Source organism: Cavia porcellus, unplaced genomic scaffold, assembly GCF_034190915.1.
Source record: "Cavia porcellus strain 051 isolate PalLab524CR breed Dunkin Hartley unplaced genomic scaffold, mCavPor4.1 scaffold_30, whole genome shotgun sequence".
NCBI lineage: Eukaryota > Metazoa > Chordata > Mammalia > Rodentia > Caviidae > Cavia > Cavia porcellus.
Genome location: NW_026947513.1, coordinates 4,525,142 through 4,546,530, shown reverse-complemented (window position 1 = coordinate 4,546,530; position 21,389 = coordinate 4,525,142). Strand labels below are relative to the sequence as shown.

At 36.1% G+C, this 21,389-nt stretch overlaps 1 long non-coding RNA gene across 1 annotated transcript in view; it reads left to right on the top strand.

Moving 5' to 3' along the window:
- LOC134474091 (uncharacterized) overlaps positions 1–21,389 on the top strand; it is a 73,250-nt gene that overhangs the window by 18,759 nt on the left and 33,102 nt on the right. The window contains exon 2 of the long non-coding RNA XR_010044695.1: positions 16,852–16,990. This is a non-coding gene — a long non-coding RNA (uncharacterized LOC134474091). The remainder of the gene's footprint in view (positions 1–16,851; positions 16,991–21,389) is intronic.

Genomic DNA, 21,389 nt, shown 5'->3' with positions numbered 1-21,389 from the left:
TTTGGTCTTTCGTTTTGTCATTTTCCTATATTTCTATGTTTCAAGTGTTTTTCTAAGGCTTTCCCTGGGTGTGTTGGAAATTTTCTCGTATGCTCTAGGCTCCTGGGACTGAATTGAGGTTGCTGAGCATGGTCCAGTCAGGCCGTCATGCCCTCCTGTGCCACCTTCAGTGTTCCAGGTAGCTGGGCAGGCACCTACCCACTGTGGATGATGGGCTAAAGCTCTCCTCAGGCAAAGAGCAATGCTCTGGAACTCACTTCACCTGCTCTCAACTCACTTTATTGAAGAAAGTTGCTGGGGGTAATCTACTCAGGCTGCAAAACCTCCCAAGGCGAGCCTAGTATGACTGTGCTCTGGGCGGCCTCTTAAGCTCTGGGAGCGATGGTATTAACACCGTCTCCTGGGCTCTGGATGGGGAGCACTCTCACACCAGCTGCCAGCTGAATTTCCTGCTACATCAGCTACCTTGACTATGAAGTTGCTCACCTGAAAACAAAAGCTAAAAGAAATACTTAAAAAACTGGATTCTATAAGAAATTGCTTTTTACCCTACATCTGGTTTGTATAAAACTAAAAAAAAAAAAAAAATTCCTAGTTTGTTACAAACAGAAATGTAAAATGAAAAAGAAGACATAAAATATAAGTCTAAGTATTTTCTTGTTAGATTCAGTAGGGGTAAAACAATTGTGTCAAACTGGGATCCAAATTTCTATTACTTATTCTGATATTCTGTGCTTGCCTTCTCTGTCTTTATGTTTGTTAGGACTACCACAAGGCAATGTCATGAACCGCTGGATTAAACCAAGAAACATTTCTCATAGTCCTGGGGACTGGAAATCCTAAGATCATGATGTTGGCTGGTTGGCTTTCACCTGAGGGTTCTTGACCATCATTTGCAGGTGGCTGGTTTGCTCTGTGTTCTGGGATACTCTCTTTTTTCCTGTTGGCACATCTCTAACGTGTGTTTCATTTTTTATAGGGACATAAGTCATAGTGGATTATGTTCCACCTTTAGGACCACATTTAGTTTTAATTACCTCTTTAAAGGCTCTATCTATAAATACAGACATACTTTTGTGGTTAGAAATTCAGCCCAGGAGTTTTTTAAGGATGTGAAGCCTCAGATGAGGTTTGAGCCAATTCTTTGTAGTAGAACCAATGTACACAACTGTGTGATTCCCTTTGACATTCAGCTACAGAGTTTTAGAAGCTGGGGATGTTGGTGGACATCATCCTTAATCTAACCCTCGTGTGTTACTGGGGCATTAATACTAAAACAATGGCATTGGGTATGTTAATGACACAGTGGTTCAGATGATCAACCATGAAGTCCAGAGTGCTGTGCAAGAAAATATAAACAAGAAGGAGCTGAGAGAAATGGAAGAGACCATGGATGAGAGAGGTTCTGCTGATTCAAGGAGCTAAAAGAGCTACTGGTATATGTCTCTAGTTTACATACCTCTCATACCTCCTCCTTAAAACAACTCAAGGAAGGAGATGGCTTTATTTCCTGCATTTTTTTACGTTAAAAGAAACATAGTGGGGACAAAGCTGGAGCTCAGTGGTACAGCACGTGCTTAGCACATGCAAGGCTCTGGGTTCAATTCCCAGCCCTGAAAGTAGAAAGTAGAGGGGGTAGGAAAATAGTGGTCATTTCCCTTAGATCACACTCCCAGTGCAAGTGGAGCTGGCACTGGGCCACTCACTTGACCTGAGAGTCTAAGCTATATATTCTGTTTTAAGTAGGGCTTTCGTAAGAGATTTGCATTTGAGTGAAGCTGAGGAAAGAAGATTGGGGTATGCTAACTGGTATGGGGAGGCGTCTTCTAATGTGAAAGCTCAACAGAACCAAAGAGCAGAGCCAGGACAAATTTCTTCACATGTTCTCCTGGGATGTCCGTCTTCCGCCTTTGAATATCTGACTGTACTAAGAGTTACACCGTTAGCTCCACTAGTGCTCAGCTCTGCAGACTAGGACCAAATCATACCATCACTTTTCCTGGCTCTCCTGTATGCACACACCACGGTGTAGGGTTTCTCAGCTTCCTTAGTCACCTGAGCCGGTTGCTATGGTAAATCTCTATACCTGCATCTGCATCTGCATTTGTAGCTATAGCTATCTATGTTATTAGTTTGTTTTCTCTGAAGAACCTAACACAAGAAAGCATCCATAAATATTTGATTTTATAAAAAATGATTTCTCAGTAGGTAGGTTGAAGTGTTTGATATTATTGAAATTTTATCACTCCTACCTACAAAAACCTTTACTACAGTTTAGCATAAGAGTACAATGTGGTGCTGTGCTCTTTGTACAAATGTCATGTTGCTGGGCTTATGATGTTGTGTGTGGTTAAGTGACAGTGTTCTTCTCTATCTTATTCTATTCTTATTTTTATTTGGGTGAAAACTTGGAGATATGGTAAAAAAAATACAACATCCAGCCACCTCTTCTGGTTTGGTCCTTTGGCTAGGACCAGTGAGTCTTTAATGAGCACCTTTGTGGAAATAGCTCCGAAGTTTGCTATGCAATCCCCATTCAGTAAGATAATTTATGTGAACTGAAAGGCATGGGCAAAGTTTCTTATAATTGACATATTATTCTGGTCTTACTATTAAAATGGTAGATGGTGGAGTTTTAAATGTACATGAAAACAGCATTAGCTGAGATTAGGATCCCACTTTGGAATGATCCAATATAGTATAATAAATGAAAACTTCACACAAGGAGAACTCTTTTACTGAAATGTGTTATGTGAAGACACTGGATTTGATGCAAACATTTACTAAAAAAATGAAAACCTCAAATGCTGTCTGACCTTCACTTGCAACTTATTAATATTGCATAGAACAAATTGAGGTATTGGGAGGAGAACGAAAAGAATACCAATAGAAAGCCATTACAGAAACATTGCCCTTACTTATCTTGTAAAATAAGCTTATTTCATTTTGTCGCTTGTGAAAGTGCTGTCATCAAAAAGCACTGACCTAATTCTGTCTTATTTCTGTTGTCATTCCTATTAGAGAAAGGTAGGGGAGAAGTACATTTGCTGTGTTAATTCAACTTAATCTTTATTCACTGACAACTAAAAGAATACTTATTAATTTTCATTATGTAATTGTCCGTTATTGCTAATTCCAAAATCTTTTCTCCCATTTGCATAAGATTTCTAATCTGAGCAATACAAATATGCCCAGCCATATGTTTAAATTAGAACAAATGAAATTTTCCTAATCCTTTGGCAGCAACAACTTGGCAGCAAAAATGAACATTAAATTCCAGTGCTTCTTTAAAGGTATCATAGGCCATAGAACCCTATAATGGCTGTCTTTCTCTTATGATAACCTCTTTTCAGAGCTCTCATCACCTTTTTATTGTGAAATGGTATAATTTTCCCCAAAATAAATATGACTGTTTGCTTAAAATGCATGCTGTGAGCGAAGATGTCAGAGCTGGTCAGGGTATTATGTCAATTAACAAAAATATTTACCAGAACATTGCTTTTATGCAGCTAATGAAAAACATGTTTGAAGGTCAGGGGTATAGTTCAGAGGCACAGCGCCTGCCTGACAAGCGTAAGGTCCTGAGTTTGATTCACAGCACCAAAAAATATACATATATACATTATACATTTTAAAAGCTCCTTTTAAAGGCACATAGTTTTTCCTTTCCATTAATAAAGAAGAGCATGTTTAATTGGGTAAGGTTTTGATGGATGGGAACATGGGGATGCAGTGTGGCTGAGCAGATCTTGATGTTTACCCTGCTGGTAAGTGGAAAGTCAGGTAAAATTCAGACCTTTGGGCACCCGGGATACTTTTGTTTTAGAATAGCAAACAGATGTATTTATTTGTAATGTCTGTTACCTCTTGTGTTTCTGTTACAGAATGACCACCAAAAAAGGGTTAGCTGTACCCTAGATTCACATGGCATGAATATAAAACTGAATTCTTTCTTCTTTCTCTCAAGTGAAGAATCTTCTGGTGATCATTTGTGATAAAGGGATTATGTGCCTCCAGTTGGGAGGCCTAATCCTCTGTGATCTTGTAGCAATTACTGTGAATTGAAAGTTGTTACATGAGGGACTGGCTGATTCTGCAAAACCAGGGATCCCAGAAATTATTGCTGTGAATTTTAAAGAATTCCATGGGTGAGAGTTTTATTTCTTGTTTTAGGTACCATATTTACATCTATGAGATCACTTTGATGACTTCTGTTTAAAGGTTTCCTTTATGATACAACTCCCTAATCAATTTCTGTTTATTCTTTTTAAAATCAGCCTAATTTCCTTTGCACATGACTCTGTGAATCAGTTAACAAACAATTATTAGATGACTACCAAAGGTTTAGCCACTATGAGGATTTTATTAGGAGAAATATGACATACCTTTCCATTCTATAAAACGCTGCTCAGGAATTCCAAAAGAATATACAGGAGGAGGGAATGAGAAAATACATGTGTAAAACTCAGTTAAGTAAAGTTAAATTATATTCTTAACTGTAAGTCACTTCAGGGCCTTAAATGTGCTAGTGTGAATTGTAATCTTTCCCAGAAGAGACATATTATGCAATATTTTCCAAATGTAATAGACCCTTTGAAGCTACTCTTTTATGGAGTGACTCAAAGAACTAGTTTTCTTTGAAGATACTTAGGAAAGTATTCCTGTAATTTGAAGAAATATATTTAATATATTGACACTTCATCATGAAAATCATCTCCCATGTGGTTTAAATCTCATAAACTCCTCAGGTGAAACTCCTCTTGGTGAACCTTCTTGGTGAAAACTTTTCAGGTCAAGCATAATCTAAGATGGTCCAAAAATAATACCTGCCTCTGAAAGATATTTGGGAAATGGAAGACTTTAAGGGAATAAATTTCTAGGTCCTTGATTTCAGCTTCCACATTTCCACATTATATTCATGTTATCTGGGAGAAAATAAGCTTGGTTTTGAGAAATCTCATTTCTTTTTACAATTTGCCTTCTCTTAATTTATAAGAATACTGCATCTCTATCACCTAGATTTTTTCTTCAGTGCATTGCCGTGGAATGAAAACCTTACCTTCAAACAAAAAAGACAGGTGAAATTGTTGAAAGGACAGTGAGTTTTGGTGTCTAGATAAAATGATTTTTTATTCAATGTTATTAAAGAATATCTAATTAATTAATTGGCTGAGATGTCATGAAAATAATTTTGATATAATTTCTATCTGTTATTTTTTGGTGAATATAGGAGTTGAATTAATGATCTACTAAAGTCAAACTCCTTCCACTCGAATCAATTTCTTTGGGTCAACAATTCCTTTTTATGAGTTTAAGTCTATATAAAAGGAAAACAAAGAATGAAATTATTATTATATTCATACTTCTGATTAGTATTCTTTGTTGAGTATATGAACTATATAAAGGAAAGGACTCAGCTCCATCCATTTAATTAAGAAATTATTACCAATAACAGTTTACTTTTTGTAATTATATATGATTTTAGAAAAATCATGCTAAATAACTTCTATAATCATAAATCAATATAGAAATAATTTTAGTACTTAGATATTGGTCATTGGATGTTGAAAAATAACCTGCCATTCAATTTACACACATACTTTTGTTATATTAAGTATGGTTCAGTAGTCTTTAAAGAATATCATATACAACATCCTTTTTTCTGGATGAAGTTCTGGTGGGGTTGGGATGTAAATATGATTTTAAAGTGAATAAAGAATAATGAGAAATTTTTTACTGCAAGAAAAAAGTTTGCTTTTATTTATAAAAGGATTCTGATTTCCAGCTTTCTCTAGTGTGTTTAGATTACCTTGGATAGGATTTTACAGAGTACCTGACAATTTAATTTAAAAATACCATTACTTATAATTTGTCAGAAATGGTAATTTTGCAGTAGTTACACATCAAAGGTGAAATTTTAGATGTCAAATTAAAGATGTGCAATTTTTTTTTCAAAATCACCTTAATGGATAAATGATCTACCAAAAAATGTTTAAAGACCATGGATATAAGCCAAATCGCATGATTACTATTCCTTATCACAATCCCCTCACTTATTGTCTGAATTTGCAGTTAACTCTGTATTTTGAATCTTATTGGATTATTTTGAATTGTGATCTGTAATTTCTTATCAAGAATAAGTCCTCGCCTTCAGATATATCACACCTACTCACTCTGTGTAATCTTTCTGAAACTGGTAACATGTGTTTTCCAAGGCAATCTATGTTGTTATCATCATCCTTCCCAGTCTTAAAGTATGAAGTGGCAAGTGGGCTTATGTAAGAGGCCTCAGGTTTAAGAGATTTGGTAAGGTAGCATATGATAGTAATGGGAGGATATAGGGTTCAACAGACCAAGACTCAAGCCTTGAAACAGTCCTGATACTCTGCTTTATAATGTAAACAATTTATCAGTGAGCTCTCTCTCTCAGAAATGAGGTTATCTTCTGTAAAAATAGTATAGTAGTAAGAACAAAACATGATGTCTACCTTCTTAACACCTTAAATTAAAAAATTTACTTGTCATTTTGAGTTATTTTGGGCCAAATTTGAGTTGCCAAATTAATACAATGGATTTTCTTTTTTTTGCCTTTTAAAAATTTTTATTTAAAGAAAGACTAAACAAAACAGAAAATAGGTAGAAATAATACATACTTTCAAAGAAAAAATAAGCAGTAAGAAATCACTAGTTGATAATTACATATTGTCCTCTTACAAAGAGTTGTTCAAGATACAAAAGTGAAACATACAAAGTGAGGATTCGAACAGTGAGACTGCAAACAGTTCTGTTCAACTATCCAACAAAAACTTAGTAATATGGTTATCAATCCTATACATTTAAACATACATGCAGGTATTAATATCTTGATTTATGTTGAGATTAAACAAACCATAACAGGCTAAAATCACTCTGAACAAAGAATAATAGTATTGCTGGATAGTATTTCACATCATGACACTACAGAGTCAGCACTGGGTACTGTAGTGTTTCTTTTTCTTCAAAGTATTTGTTCATTTCATCATGCATTAAAAAATCAGTTCTTATAAACTGTTAATAGATTCTATGCATGCATGAGTCTTTTTTATTTAAAGAAGGTAAGATTAAACATAACAAAACAGATCATAGGAAACAATTTTAAGAAACACGGATTTCAAAGCAAGTCCACTGGAGATCTTCGCTGTCTATCTTATTGTTTCTAGTTTTATTCCAAGTAGATGTCCCCATCTTCACATGCATTGAACACATACTGAACATTATAGAACTAATCTAATCATGACAGGATGATGAAGGCTTTTTAAGTCTTCAAGACCTGACATTGGGTAAGTCAATAATGACTGCCATAATGTCTCTCATTCTCTTCGAAGTACCTGTCCTTATCTTTACGTATACTGAAGTTAAACGTAAGAGACTAGACGAATGTCACTCTTAACAGTGAATAATATTATTGCTAGATATTTATATCATAATGCTACAGAATTAGCACTGGGTATCTTAGTGTCTCTTCCTTTTCAGAGTATCTGTTCATTACATCGTGCATTATATAATCTGTTCTCATAAACTGTAGAAATTCTCCCCATGTGTGAATCTCTACATGTATATCTATCCTTTCTGTATTATAAGGAAAAATAGATCAAAACAAGACAACAAAACAAATTTCTAGAAAAAACATGAAATGAAGAAGACATATAGGACCACAATATTAGGTGATCTACAGTAGTTACTATGCTTTCTCTTATTATTTTCAATAGAATTATCCACATTATCAGACATAATATAATTGAACATAGCATTACATAGCTATTTTAATAAGAATACTACTTTGGAGACATTGTAGGACTTCAACAGCAACTAATAATCAAACTGGAATGGGTATTTAATTGCATCTTGTCGTCTTCAGAGTAATTGCCTCTACTCTTAGACTTGATATAAAATCAGTCAAGGCAAAACAGCGGTCTAACAAACCAGCTTCAAATAAGATCAGTCATAGTAAGATAGTGTAAGTAATACAGGGCTTCAGCATAAGTTAATAGGAAATCAAGGATAGTTACCATGGTATAGCCTGCTATATTTGGAAAAGCTGTCTGTGCCCTCAAATCTAGAATGAGTAGACAGATTGGAACAAAATAAAATCAAACTAAACAGAGCGATGAGGCTACTGTGGCTTTTAAATCCTGATACATTATTAACAATGTCCTCTGCCTTCCTTTTATAGGCAATTCCTCATTTTCCCCTTTCTCAGGATGCTTTGTATATTTTGGGTCCCACTAGCTCCCTTAGATTTTAGATTAGGGGGCCAACCTGTTATCTATCTGAGTGGTACTAAACCTTTTTACCCCTGAGCTTGATGTTGAGCTGTATTCCTTTACTTACTAAAGCCACAAGTTTTTCTTCCTTCTAGCGGTGTATTTCTACACTGCACAAAAGTGTCATAATTTTCCAACCCAACTGTGGCTGCTGGACCAGTTGTCCCTATTTCTCTCTGGCTCCCTGTTATATAGAGCATCATTTTTTCACCTTTGACTTTCAGTTTATTAACCCTCTTTCAGGTTGAGTATATTTCCTATTGAGAGCATCTTGATGGATTCTGCCTCCTAATCTACTCTCTCTGTGTTTCTTTTTGTTAGTGTATCAAGGCTATGTTCGACATTATAGCCCACCTTCTCTGCCTCATCTCTGCTATTCTATTTTTCTGCTATTTTTGTCCACTTTTCTCCTTCATTCCACTATCTGCCCCATTTATTGAGGCCTCTCTGCTACTGTTGCTGGAATCATGGTATTATTTTCCCTCTCTCTCTAGAATATTCTTCAGTTTTTTCTGTAGGATTGGGTTGGTGGCCATGAACTCCCACAGTTCCTCTTTGTCTTGGAAATATCTTGTTTCTCCATTAATTTTGAGACAGAGATTTTCAGGGTACATTAATCTTGGTTGGAGGTTATTTTCTTTCAGAGCTTGGACTATTTCCCCTTAGGCTCTTCTCGATTTAATAGTTTGTTTTGATAAGTCTGTCATTATTTTGATGATTTGTCCTTTGTAGATGATCTGCTTCTTTTCTCTGGGTGCTTTTAATATTCTGTTCTTGTGGTGGATTTCTGGAATCTTGATTATTATATGTCTGAATGTAGATCTGTTTTGGTTGTAGTTGGCTGGAGTTCTGTATGTCTCATTTCTGTATGTCTCCATAAATGGACATACAGAAAAAGAAATGGATATCATTTCTTTTTCCTATGCTTGGGAAGTTTTCCTTAATTATTTCTGTGAATAGTCTTTGTAATTTGTTTGTAGTTACTCCTGCTTCTTTGCTTATGTTTTTTATTCTTAAGTTTTAGATCCTCTTGTCATCTTCTAGCCTTTGAATTGTTATTTTTTGTTTCCTTGTTATTTTTAATAGGTCTTTTCTTTCATGATCACATATTGTAAATCTGTCTTCAAGTTTCAAAAGGCTAATTTTAGTTTCTGTCCAGGCATTTTGCCAGTTTTCAATGGAGTTTTTAGTTTCCTGGTAGTCTCTTTGGATCTGTTTCATGTATTCTAGATTTTGTTTATATTCTTCAACAAAGATTTCTCTTCCTTTTCTGGGTTCCTCCCTTCTTCCCTCTGTGTTTCCTTAAGAGGAGTTTAGCACTTCTTTAATTAACCTTTTTATTTCTTGTCTCACATGGGTTAGAATTTGTTTTAAGTTCATCTATGAAGTCACGAATGTATTTCTTTATGTCTGCTGATGTTGTGGCTAACACTGCATGATTGTTGGACTAGTTCTCTTCTGTATTTTCCTCCCCTGGGCTTATTTTCCCAGAGTCAGCAGCTGGAAGTTTTTTATTGTTTCTTTGTCTTGTCATGTTTCTGGTTTCTTTTAGACAGGTGTGTGATGGAGGTCTCAGGCCCTCTCCATTTGATTTTTCCAAAGCCTGCTGGCTGGAGTTTTGCTGCTGCCCTCTCTGGTTTGCTGTTATCTGAGGTGCATGCAGGGATTGTGGGCTAACTGCTTTTCTCTGAGCCAGTCAACTGGCAAGTGCCTTCAGCAACTTAGGCTGTGTTGTGGCTGACGTCACAGGGTTGAGACAGTTTTGTCCCTGGCTGTTGGGTCCCAACCAGGGGCATGACTCAGCCCAAGCTGATACCACCAGTCCTCTCTGAGCTAGGGGCAGCTGACTGATACCACGATGGTGCTGGACTCTGCCCCACTCCAAGATGTCTTCCGGCCAACCTCACCTGCCACAGACCCAATTTCCAGCACTCACCGAGAACTGATGCAGCTCTCCACCTTGGCTCTACTCCACGCTGCACTGCATCCTCCTACCAAGGGCCCAGGGCTCACCAACTCCCGTTATCAGCGGCTGTGGCTTCAGCGCAACCTTGAATCATCTGACTCTACGGTGCTCCCAGCACAGCGCGGGACCAGTCTCAACAAGTGCATCTGGCTCCAGCCCTCCACCCACATTTTTCCTTCCTCTTCCTATTTTTCTTTTTCCTTCGGTTTCCTCCTGGGGTTGTGAGAATCTCTCTCCACTCATCTGGCCCTCTCCATGTTGTCAAATTCCAGCGTCTGAGCTGTTTTTCCCAGAGAGGCTCTCTACCCAGCTACCTAGTAAGCTGCCACTTTCTTGTCTCCTACAATGAATTTTCACATATCCTTTGTATAGTTTTCAATAATGTTAACATAAATAACCATGCATTTATAAAAATCAGGAAGTTAATAGTATATCTAATCTAGATATTACATTAAAATTTCATGAACTGTCCTATTAATATCCCATTAGTATCAATCATTTGTTACATCTAGATGTGACATCTCCTTGGGTATCCTTTAAATTGGGACAGTCCCTATGCCTTTCTTTTTTTCATGCTACTGATCCATTAGATGCGTACACACTACTTATTTTGTAGTATACGTGGTGATCTTTTTATATGTCCAAATTCAGGTTATTCATTTTTGGACCAAATGTCATGGAAATTGTGTTGTAGCCTTCCCAGAGCAACCTCTGAGCAGACACCTAATATCAATCTGTCTCAATACTTTTGGTTAAGATACTCTCTCCCAGATTTCACCAATAAATTAAAAAAAATTATTTTAAGATTTTTGTTGACATAAGCACAATTTCCCTTTCCAAATAAAATTCCTGCATAGAGATTTTCAGTATTTGTTTTCTTTCTTAACTCATCAAAATGTATGGAATTTGAAGTTAGAGTGATTGATATTCATCTCTGCTTTCACATTTCATTTCAAAGAATTATAAAATGAAACTGTATCTGAACTTTTTATGGTGAGTTCTTGCCAAAATAAGGCATAAAATCAGAACATGACATTTTAAAGACCTTATTTGGAGTATATAATTCTATGTTAAAATAGTTACTTTTATTCTGTTATCCAATTCTGTACTTTTAAAAGTGGTATTTGAAACAGAAAATGTAGGATCATTAAATCTTTGTTCTAGTCCTTATTAGACTTTCACTATTATTTGTACATGCAATTCATTCTTTTATACAGTGAAAATACTTAAGTCTATCAGGACTAAAATTTTATAAATAGAAATAAATAGACCAGAACTATGTCTGTCATATAGCTCTGGAGACTTTCCTGTATATGAAAGTATCCTACACTACATTAAATGCAGATTAAATTAGAATATAATGTTAAAGCACTGGTACAATTCTTAGATATCAAGGGCCACAGGAAATATCTGCACACTCTGAGATGCCCTAAAAAGTGTCAAATCCTCCTGTATTGAACTGATGACTTTTTATAATAGTCTTTTTTTAGTATAAAATACTAATTTTTAAATATAGAGGGATAGCTATTGAGTTTTTAAAAAATAACATTAGATCATTATTTCCCTGTGTGTTACTTTGCAACTCTGTTTAAATGCACAAAATCTGGTAACAGTGACTGTATTTTAAAACATTATCAAATCTCCTTCAGAGAGCAACCCCAAAATCTTCTCCTTTTCACTACCCTTCCTATGTGTTTTATTTATTTATTTGTATTGGTCAATTTTCCTGCTGTTGGACACTGTACCTGTTATGGTTTGTGTTTAGATAACCCACCAAAGCTTCATGTCATCATAGAGATGGCTGAATCTAGCATTTTTGATTGGTTTGTTGTCTGGCGCTGGGGTTGATTGGTGGTATGAGTGCTGCACTTGCCCAGGGATGAGTAGCCTGCATACAGTATAAGAGAGGGAAAGATACATGCTTTTCCCTTTTTTCCTTTTTTGCTTTTGTCACCTTTGGTACCTGCTTCTCCCATGAATAATTTCCTGTGCCATGCCATACTGCCTTGGAACCAGCTGATTATGGACTGAAACCTCCATGAACTGTGAGCTAAATAAACCTTTCCTTCCTTAATTTTGGGTGTCATGTATTTTGTCCCAGCAACAAGAGAAAAGTAACCAGGACAATACTCAGTACTTACAATTTAAAGGACGAAAAGTTTAATTTGCTTATGGTTTCAGTTCATGGTTATTTGGCTTCAACACAGAAACCTGATAGTGGATGTTTTGGTGAATTAGAGTAGTATGGTTTCTGGTATCCTGGAGGCACAGCAAAAGAAGAGTCAGAACAGAAGGTGTGATGCATCAGACATATGCCCAAGGCCACACCTTCCTGACTCACTTAGATAACCTAGAAGTGTGCTCCACCAGTCCTTGTGATGGAACCCAAAGTCAATCAAGTTGAAGCTCCATCTTACCCTTTACAGTACTTGAATTCCTTACATGAGGAACAATATACTGTCAGATATTATCTAAGAAAGCACCTTCCTTTCATTTATCCAAGTTATGTTTTTTTTTTAATTTTTTTTTTTTTTTTTTTTTTTTTGTGTGTGTGTGTGTGTGTGTGTGTGTTTCCTTTTTATCAGTACCGGGGATCGAACTCACGACTGCCTGCTTACAAGGCAGGCGCTTGTGCCGCTGAGCTAAATCTCCAGCCCCCAGTTATGTTTTTTTTTTTTTGATATCTCCTTTATTGTTCATTAATTTATTAACCACTCTACCAATATTATTAAGCACTTAGTATAAGCCAGTCACTTGGAGGAAATAAAGATCTCAGATTCTTATGGTGGTTACAGTCAAGTTCGATAATGAACATGAAACTCTGACTTTCTATAATCTTACTCTTTAACCACTCTCTACCCATTTACATGTATATAATAAAATACGTTTTGAAAACTATGAAGAGTTATAAAAATATATTAAAATTGTTGCTTTTGTTATGTTTATTGTGGAGATACCCTGGACTAGGTTATAATCAGTAAATAGAAGCACAGTTGTACCTACTGAATGGCTTTTATATCCTTTGTCTCTGCTTTCATTTCCTCATTATAGCTTTTAATATATAGAAAACATTTCAAGTTTTATTATCCCCATTCCCCTACTAGGAATTGCCATACATAACCAAGCCACAGCAGCTACATGTCACTATTATGTTTAGAGGATTTCCAGATTTTAGTTCATTACAAGTTTACATGGTCATCCAGTTATTGGCAGGATATCTGTACTTGCTGTGTGGTCTCAGTCCTTCTGTGTCCTGTCAAAGGACCCCTTGCTTGGTAATTAGTATAATGCAGTGGATTCATTTGGTGGGATAGGAGTGAGACTCAGAAATCTGTATTTTAAATGAGAACCACATATAATTCTATTGTAACTAGTCAGCATTATGAAACTTGACAAAACACAGGCATGAACCATGTGTAATTTTTTTCACAGTTTCTAGCCTGTCTAAATTGTTTCATTCTGTTTACATGGCTGATATTACATCCTTATACCTTCGACTTACTCTACATTTCTGTACGGCAGGTGCTTGGAAAGGATAAACCAAGGTCTTCTTGCAAACATGACTTTTGAACAATTACTCAAATCGAGAAATTTGTCCACTGAAATTGGTTCTCAGAGTCATATTATTATAAATAGAGAAAAAGATTGAAAATTGAAAAATCATTTATGTTTGGGGTAGAAAATACTGATACAGACTTCTATCAATTCTGTTTTATTACCAGTGAAGACCCCATTTGAGCAGCCCACAACTGAGCTGAGAATCACTTATAAGAAGAACCTAAAAGACTGAATTATAGGGAACAGTGTCTAGACCTGGGCTGTTGCTTTTTACTATATGAGCTTTGCTTTTGTATTTTGCACTATCACTAGGTTTATAGCCACCTATGACATTATTAATAACAAAGCCTCTCATTGGCAAAGAAATGATTGTAGCTATTTTTATATCTGAGATTCAAATCTAATATACCTAAGTGGGTATGAGTTACAGTTATTTAAATGTGTTGACTTTGTGTGTGTGTCTGTGCAGAACACAGTGGTTGCCATGGAATCTCCATGCCTGATTTCTGTGAAGGTAGTGCTGATTGAATCTATAAAAAGATGAGTAAAAAGACTATGTTGATAAAAGCCATTTTCTGGTGAAATTGTTAAAGTGATTCAATCTCCTTATGTGTTTTGTTTCAGTCCATATTCCTTTATTGAATGTTTTTTAGAAATGTAGATATTTAGACTGTTGGATGCTTGATTGAATCTTGTCCTGATGATTTATTAAATTATCAATGGTTGCTAATATGGGGTGAAAGGAGAGATAGTTTTTATACCATCCTGTTTACATATATTTTTAGATTTATGCATATACTATATCCCCCAAAATGTGTGCTTAACTGAATTTTTATAAATTGAGAATACATGTGTCTGTCTAAAACAATTGTATTGTGATTTTATACATAAATGCCTTTTTTTCCCTTTGGGACGCTAATAACCATTCTTCCTGCCTCACCACCATGAGCCTGAATGACAGAGAATGGATTATTTTAAGGTTAGAGTTTGGAAGTCCAAGATCCAGTTTAAATTCTATCACTGTCTGTCAGATGTTAGGCAAATCACTCTTCTACTTTGGACATCACTTTTACTTACTTCCTTTTTTTCTTTCTTTTTTTCTTTCTTTCTTTCTTTCTTTCTTTTTTCTTTTTATTTTTTAGCAAAAATCTCAAAATGATTGAACAAGTTATCCGTAAGTTCCTTTAGGCTATTTAATAAGATTGTATGTATGCTTGTAAATGTATATTGTTAGATGCCAGACTTGATTAAGGCAGGACCATTTTTTCTTAAAAAGCTTGTACTTCACACTAGATGTATTTCAAAAAGACACGATTTGGTGAAATGAAGAGGACAGCATGGAATTCCATCTTTATTCACAGGTTCTACTACTGATGGCCTGAATATGTATCAGAACCTCAATTTTGAATTTAAATAAAAATTTATTGCCATTTTAAAAATTGTAACTCATGATACCCATGGTTTTCTCTCACACACACACACACACACACACACACACACACACAAAACCCTTGAAATACAAAACTTAGAAAAGTTTTCAGAAACAGAGATGTTCATAATGAGAAAAATTATTAGGAACTTGGACGATCGATTGTAATCTGTGAATCAAAAGTCTCACATGCACTAGATAGCAAATAGGCTTTTGTTAACACAGGCATAAATGGATCAAAAATTCATCTGAACTCACTGTCTGAGATTGGGTTCCTGAGAAACAGACTTGTCAAATGTACAGAGAAATAGTATATGAGTGTACTCTTGGGGAGATTCACACCTGTAAGGAAGTGGCGAATGTAGACTGGACAGAGATGCAGCTGGCCTACCTCGTGGATGGTGCTGATCTCATAGCATGTTCTGTGACCAACATGGCCCTTAAAATTTGTCTCACTGAGCCAGTGGAATGGAACTTTGTATTTGTTTATCACCCAGATACTGGCCATAAGTCAGCTTCTGGTGGGTAGGTCCCTGGAGCTGCTAATGTTGCCTCTTGAAAGGGTACATTTGTGGGCATTGACCACCAGTGTGTTCAGCTGCTGAGAATGAATGCAGTCATGGATTTCATGTGGTAAAATCCTAACCCCTAGCACAGAGTACTCAAGATGGGGACCATGGAAGAGAAATAGGTCGTGGAGTACAGCCCTTATGAATGAGATTAGTGCTTCTAAAAAGGGACCTTAGACAACTCTCTCTTCCTCTTCCAACCATGTCAGAAAATAATGAGAAGCTGGCCATAAGGAAATCAGGAAGATACCAGATGCCAAATCCACCAGAGCTTTCATCTTGGGCTTCCAGCCTACAGGACAGTGAGAGCAAATGTCTGCTGCTGAGTTGCTTAATCTATGCTGCATTTTAGCAGCTCAGAGTACTGAGACAATATTGTCCACCATCTTTTTTCACACAAATATATTTTGCCATAATGTCAAATACAATAATGATAATTAGATTCTGTAAAAAGTTCTTTGAGAAATGCTGATTTATAAATAAATGACTAGGGTAATCATTATTTAATTGAATCAGTGGTTAGTAATGATTTTATAATTTCATTTCCTAACTCACGCACCATTCCTCAGTCTGCCTCTCTATCTCATGAGTTACATTCCTGAGCCGGGTGGAAACCACACCAAACTTAACTCTCTATTCAAGTGTGAATTACCTTTGTCCTATACAAATTTATCTATTTGCTCATCCATTTATTTGTTCATCTGCTGAACAACTGCTACCAAAGAAGGCAAGACTATTTTCTACTTTGTTAGTCACTTCCCACAGTGCCAAGCATAATACCTAGCACCATGAAAAACTATTTTGTCAAAGAATGGATGTTAAGGAAATGTAATTAAGCACATGGTAGTCCTGGGAACCTGAAGAAAACAAGGACTGTGGCTCCTATAGAGCAAAGGTTTATAACTTGTGGGACTCTTCACAGTAATGAAAGGTTTAGCTTGGAACTTGCTATGTGAATGATTTCAAAAAATATCATTCAGAAGACCTCACCTAGGTACAAACTGTGACAGATGATTCTCTCTGCAGGAGTATGTAATACTCAAGATTTATGGGCAATAATAATCATTGGAGGAAATAATACTACTTGAAGGCCGTTGTTTCAATGTCATGATTTTGTGTGCTGCTGAGAAGGGAGGTTGCAAAACAGGAAATGGAGGATAAATGGGTAAGTTTTGGCATTAACATCAGGCAAGTAGCACAGTCATTATATGTGATGCTGATCTATGGTCTCACTAATTTTCTGAACATGTAGTTAAATGGCCTGAGAGAATTAAGGGAGAGTGAATTACATATGATTTGGAATTGGGCCTAAACCATAGGTGCGTAATGGAATTCCTACTCTATTTTCTTTATCCTTTGGCTAGTATTAGGGCCAAAGCATGCAAGCATCTCTGCCAGGACAGCCTTTTTTCCAAACTGGAGGTCTCAACTTTTCCATTCTGGCTCTTCTTGAAGAAATCCCTTCCTGCCCAATTACATGAAATTCATCCAAACCAACTGGAGCTCAGATTTGGATTATCAGAAGCTGATATGCCTAAGGACAGATGGCTTAGGATTCAAAGGGGGTGAACACCTGTAGTCTGGTCAAGGCCAGAAAATATCCAAAGGTAAAGTGAAAAGATAATCTGGCAATAGTTCCTTGTATGTGAAGAAATGAGATGAAATAATGGTGACTCTATTTGGTATGATCTGATATTATCTACATTTTGTGATGAAAATTTACACAGTATGCTATAAGCCTAAAATTTAGCATGGAGATCTCTTCCTGTTTCTGATTTATGCTCTTTCTGATCATGACTTCTGTCTTCATACAGTTTGACATTTTTGCTTCTCTCCAGTTCATAAGAATATTCATCATAGGTTTGAAAATAGAAAGTAAAAACCCACCAAGTTCCATGTCTTCCAGTTTCATATTGCTTCAGTATATTGAAAACTATTTTTTTTGCTAGCAAAAATTACTACTTTCTGTCGTGTTTATTTATTTGCTTTGTACTTTTCAATAATAAATCTGTACCCACAGCACTATCATAGCTCCTTCCTCTAAAACAGACTTGAATTGCTGAGAATACTTGAGCTACTTCTAGACTCTATATTTCAATCTTCCAGATAGATGTTTTGAATTAGTCAGGATCACCTGAATACATTTAAATATACAATATCAGTATGAAGTATTACCTGTTGTTCATAATAGAAGTGAAACAGTAATAGAGATTATAGATTAGAGTTCAAGGCAATATTTTTGGCTAAGTACAAATAAGCACAGACTGCTAACTGATCTGTTTTCAGCACAGCATAATTTAGTCTCAGACTGATAATCTATTTTGCCTTAGTTGTCAGAGGCTTTATCACTGTATGCATTCTCAGTTTCTACATCTACTGGATGACTACATCCCAAACTCAGATGCCCTCATTGGCTCTTTGAATCCCTTGCTGGTACTATAATCTTCTGTCTTCAAATGAGCTCTGAATTTTTAAAAATTCCAACAAAACAAGAATACTGTAATAGCATTTTAAAAAACCCAACACTGGGTGTTTTTTTCTCAGCAATAGACATCAAGTAGCTCAGTGAGTTTGTGGAAATGACAGCTGTCAGTGGGAGTCCTTCCTCCTTTGGACTCATTCATTTCCCCCTGAAAAGGTAGCTCCCATTTTCAATCTGCTGTCTCCCTCCAATTCGATCTCTCCTCATATCCTTTTCTGGGTCATAACAGAAGGGATAATGAGCAAAAGGAATTCATTTTATCTGTTCTATTGGTGAGTTCCCACGTAAGTACCTTCTGATCGGGAAACAGAGTGATTTCCAAACACTTTTCTTGGTGTCCTTCACTAGATCACATCCTTTCCTTCCTGATCAATAGCTAATTAAACTAGGAAGCTTCATGTTAAATGATAAGACACTTTGGAGTTTTAGAATATTTCTAAAGTTTCTTGTATTTACTAAAACAAACACAATAATTCTCAGTGTATTTTTAGCCAGTAAAACAATTCTTAAACAGTAATGTAAAATACCAGTTTGTTGTCATGTGTCTTTAAATATATTTTTAATTGAAGACAGAAACATGTGGAGTAAAACTATTATCAATAATTTTAAAATACCTGAAGGAGTTTTGCCTAATAATGTAATATCAAATAAGGAAAAAGGATGAGACTTTCAATCTCAAGATGATACAGAGGGTTTCAATTCATCCACTGAGTTCTTTCTTCCAGTGGGGCAGTAAATATAAATGAGAGCACTGACTTTGCAAACTGCCCCCTGTGGTTCATACAGGGACTCTTTTGCTTTTCAGCTGTGAGAATTTTGGCAAGTTATCCAATTTCTCTGTGCCTTTTCTTTAAAAATGGAGATATTCTTAGCATCTGCCTCCTAGGGCTATTGTGAGCTTTCTGTATGTTAAGACCCACAGTGCACTGAGAACCATTCTTGGTGCAGGCTGAGGGTTCTGTAGGCACCTTTCTATTGTCAGACATAATTTACCAGTATAGTAAGTCAGTTTAGGAGATCAGAATGTTCAGTGCTTAAAATCTGAATTTTAGTTGAGCAGCTTTGAATTTTACCCAATATTAACTACTTTCCTTCTCTTCAGATTGACTTTACTTGAGTGAATTTTTATTTCTTGGAGATCAGAAGAAAAGCATTTTATGCCCTGCCTCATCCTGGGATGGGCAAAAGGGACAATGTTGAAGGGCCAGAGAGGAGTTTTCCCTAATATTCCTATTTCTTCCTTTCTAAAATTTAGATAAGGTTTTCTTTAAGCTTGCAGTTCCCAGTGGAGTCCTGCACTGTGCTAAAATGGTATTGTTAAGTAGAGATGACATGGAATTGGCCTAGTCCATGTGGGTTTTGAGAGCCTGGTAAGTCCAGATTTACTGTCATGTAAGAACCAGAGGATGCTGGATCAGAGAAGTTTAAAAAGTGTGTATTCCTGTTCTCTTTTTCTCATTATATACTTTCTCTGAACAGTCTCTAAAGCTAGGTCACATGGTTATATTTAGAAGTTTTTCATAAGACATTATTTTTAAAATGACTATGTTATAACACTCATCAAAAAGTGATATGTCTGTGACATAGATTTGGAGAAAATAACACAACCAGATTTCGGTGCCAGTTGTTCCTGGTCTATTTCACATAATGATGGTGGTGGTGGTGGTGGTGTTCATAATAAGACGTGGAGCTATTTAATGAGCATCTACCAGTGGTTATAGGTACATTCTACTATGTTGATTTGGTTTTCATAACAGTCCGGTGAGTTATTCAAATTTTATCAATAAGAAATATAAATTCTGAAAGGTAGTAGCTTTTTACATAATAGTACACCTAATGAGTGTTCATTTCTCTCCAAAACCTGGCTTCTCCACATGCCAGCCTCACCCAATAAGCACCCATAAACTACCTATTTATAGACGGCTGCTTAGTCAAAGAACTTTCACCCTCTCAAAAATCATGATACCTTGCTGTCTCCTTTCTGTGCCTTTCCTGCTACTTGCTAGTAAATTCATGTTTCTGTAAATTGCCTTTGTTGACTCAAGGTATTAGGTTATTTGATGCTGTTATTCTAATTTATGCCCTTTCAAGATGCAGTCACAGAGGAAGAAAGACCTTGCAGAGCTTATGCATTTTCAGATGAGTTTATAAATAGAAGCAACATCACCATCTCTTCTTGAAATAAAGTGGCACCACAGAGAGGCCAGTTTCAGATGCCTCTTACTTTGACCAGGTCACTTATTTTGTGTCCTCATTCACAACTGAAAGCAATTGATCCTTCCGTTTTTTTTTTTTTTTTAAACTATAGTGAGCTGTTTGCTACAGAGAGAAAAATCAAAAATTCTTTTAGCTTCTGTCCATTCATCTCCTTTTAGCAGCAAGATAAAGGCACTCTGGGAACTTGAAAGAAAACAGTGGAATGCATTTAGCTCAGTTTTATTTGATTCAACAAACATAAGCAAATGATTAGTCAGGCTTTAAGTGTAAAATACTATAGAGCACATTTACAGAATTGGATCATATTTAACTAGGCAGCAGTAATAATAGTAATTCAGACTCATCTTATACTGAGTCACATTCTAAGGGGCGTAACTTTATATAGAGGATGTGCACTTAAAAACTAGCAATCATTAAGTCCCAACTACTTTTCTTTAAATGAAAACAGGGAATTTTCTAACAACATTTCCTGACCTTTTCCCATCTGCAGTTTTCCCATCTGCAGTTTCTGAAATGCACTTTTTCATCTTCTTCCACCCAAGATTTATTGCCTAGGGTGAGACAGAGTGTTGAATCCATCTAGTTATCTTCTTGACAATGCATGGGGACCATTGTTGCAGAAGAAAACAGGGGTTTTAAAGATAAAAGGGCAGTAATTCAAAACTTACTCCTGTCTCTTAATATTTTTTCCACTGTGGTAATTAGGTTAAAGTGTCAACATGATTGACTGTGAGATCTGCCCAAGTAACTGGTGGAGCACATTTCTGGGTATGTCTGGGTGGGTCGTGGAGGCACTGGCTTGGAGGTCTGTGTCTAATACCTTGATACTTCTACACTGTTACCTTTCTCACCTGCCAGAGGGTAA